The 2193-nt window shown below is 40.5% G+C and overlaps 1 pseudogene; it reads left to right on the top strand.

The window, feature by feature from the left end:
• The first annotated feature begins 1050 nt into the window (after window positions 1-1050).
• On the top strand, window positions 1051-1812 carry LOC147345269 (spliceosome-associated protein CWC15 homolog pseudogene; annotated as a pseudogene).
• The last annotated feature ends 381 nt before the right edge of the window (window positions 1813-2193 follow it).

Below are 2193 nucleotides of genomic sequence, written 5' to 3'. Positions count from 1 at the left end.
GAGGTTTCTTTTGTCATCATTCTCAATAATTCTTGACCTTATCTGAATTGACCTTTTCAATATACATGATAGATAAACAGCTATTTCCCTCTCCCAAATGAGGAAAAGATACCAGTAGTCCAATTATAGGAGAAAAATACAAGTGGCCAATAAATAATAATAATAGCAATAATAAAAAATAAATGCAAAAAATTTTCAATGAGATATCAATTTTTCATGTGGTATGGCAAAGATTAAAGATTAATAATAGTGTGCATTATCAGTGGGGTTATTGTCAACAGCATTCCCATTGGTGGGAACTATGAATTGGTCCAAAAACTGTAGAGGAAAATCTGGCAAAATTTAAAATAATGCATATCACTGAGAAAGCAATTCCAGTTCTAGTAATTTACTTTACAGAGCTATTGACAAAAATATGCAAAAATATCTATATTTATGAGTCTATATCTATCTACATAGATATAGATATTTATTGCAGAATTTTTTATACAAGTGAAACATTGGGAAATAACCTAAATCTCCACCAATAGGGGGACAATAAAATCATCTCTGGTTCATCTAGATACTCTGCAGCTGTTAACTAGAATGAGGTGGACCTGGTGTAAAGATCATTGGGTCATTAACCAAAGAAAACAGTGGTTGTTGGTGGTTCAGTTGCTAAGTCGTGTCCAACTCTTGCAACCCTGTGAACTGTAGCCCGCCAGGCTCCTCTGTCATGGGATTCTCCAGGCAAGAATACCGGAGTGGGTAGCCATTTCCTTCTCCAACTAAATAATAAGGCATACCTTCCAGGTCTTGGCCTTTGGCCCTAGGCGCAGAGGTTTCTGGGAGCTGAAAGTCATAATGACGTCTGCATGATCTGTCTGTATGATCTCCAGTCACAGGCTGTATCCGAGCTTGGGCAAAGTGAGCGGCAGGAGAAAACCAGACTATGGGTGGGGCCCGGAAAGGGCCTTTGGAAGTTGAGGCAGAGAACCCAATGTGGGCAGAGGCAGCCCCAGAGCTGCAGACGAGTTTCTCCAGTCTCCGGTGGCCATGGAGAGTACAGTGAGCAGGTGACTCGGCAGAGGGCCACCCCTCACCGAGTGGGGCAGGGGTGAAGAGTCTGCAGGTTCCCTGTGACAACCCGAAGCATAAAGGATGACAACAGCAGCTCAGCCAGCTTTTGAACCTGCAAGAAGAGGTGGGAGAGGAAAAGGTGAAGGTGATTTGAACAAACGCTCAAAGCAGTATTCAAGCAGAGAACTACCCTCTCATACAAAGATAAAATACAGACAGACCACTCAGGATGCCCCTGAAGACGTGTGAATCTGTGATTTCAGGAGAGAGCTGGAACACAGAGAGAGCTGCTGCTGCAAAATAAAAATAGAGATCCGCCAGCCAGAGAACACACAGCCTCTTCTTCAGTGTCAAAGAAGCTCCACTGGACCAGATTCCCGCGGCCAAGCTTGATGTAGACCACCCTCTAACAGACGAGGAAGATGAAGATTTTGAAGAGGAGAGTGACGGTGATGACACTGCAGCTCTTCCTGCAGAGCTGGAAAAAATTAAAACAGAAAAAACTGAAGAGCAGGCCAGGAAGGAGCAAGAGCAAAAGCTGAAGAAGAAAGGAGTCCTGTAGAAAACACTCTGAGTGGAAACCCTGTCCTTAATCCCACTGGCCCATCCCAGCTTCAAAGTTAAGAGAAAGTGGGATGATGATGTTGTCTTCAAGAACTGTGCAAAAGGTGTAGATGATCAGAAGAAAGACAAAGATACATAAATGACATGCTGTGATCTGAATTTCATAAAAGTTCATGGAGAAATAAATAGTACAGTTTTATGTGCTTAATTGAAGCCTGTAAAATGTAAACAATCTGACTTTATTTTGTTTTTTTCTTCTCCCCCATTTAAATTGTGTATAGGCTTCCCTAATTTTTAGTTTCAAAATATCTTTTCCTTTATTGACTCCTTACTGGATAAGGACTTAGGAAACTGGTTTAACCCAGTTTCCATCTCAATATTTCTAGTCATGTGTTTTCTCTTAAATATGGGAAAAGAAATCTGCTTATTTTAATAATTTAAATAGCCAAATCTGTGTCCCCAACTTTTTTGTTGAAAAGTATGTGGCTAATAAAACATTGCCTATTTTTTAAAAATGAGGAATACCCAGCTTGCTTAGAACTTGAAAAATTTTTGTTCTGAGATAATAAA

The sequence above is a fragment of the Bos grunniens genome, chromosome 25 (genome assembly GCF_055505025.1).
Source record: "Bos grunniens cultivar Pamir isolate PY7600 chromosome 25, Bosgru_T2T1.0, whole genome shotgun sequence".
NCBI classification, from domain to species: Eukaryota; Metazoa; Chordata; class Mammalia; order Artiodactyla; family Bovidae; genus Bos; species Bos grunniens.
The sequence above is the reverse complement of the archived record's forward strand: the minus strand, read 5'-3'. Positions and strand labels throughout refer to the sequence as shown.